This window comes from Etheostoma spectabile, chromosome 23, assembly GCF_008692095.1.
Source record: "Etheostoma spectabile isolate EspeVRDwgs_2016 chromosome 23, UIUC_Espe_1.0, whole genome shotgun sequence".
Taxonomy (NCBI): domain Eukaryota; kingdom Metazoa; phylum Chordata; class Actinopteri; order Perciformes; family Percidae; genus Etheostoma; species Etheostoma spectabile.
This window is the reverse complement of record NC_045755.1, coordinates 3,288,978-3,289,381: the sequence shown is the minus strand read 5'-3', so window position 1 is coordinate 3,289,381 and position 404 is coordinate 3,288,978.

Sequence of the window (404 nt, the reverse complement as noted above, 5' to 3'; positions counted from 1 at the left end):
GTGATGTGCCATGACGAGTGATGCTCCTGCCAAACACCCCACGCAGAGCGGTCGTCCATGACCGCGCCCCACCCATTGAGGGAAGTGTCTGTTGAAACTATACACGGCAACAGGGCGCCCGCAGCGCGGGTCTTCGGGACAGTAACCAAGGCTTCTTCCACACCGTTATGGCACGAAGACATTTGAGCGTAACCCATATTAGGCGGAACGGGCTTCCCCTCGGGGAGAACCCCTTCGATTTCAGCCACCACTGCAGGGCCCTCATGTGCAGAAGACCACAAGGTATCACGCTGGAAGCAGCCGCCATGAGGCCCAACACCCTTTGGAAGTGTCTCACTGTGATGGCGCGGCTCAGCCTCACAACCCTCACCGTGGTCAGAACGGACTCAACACGAGCCGGAGAC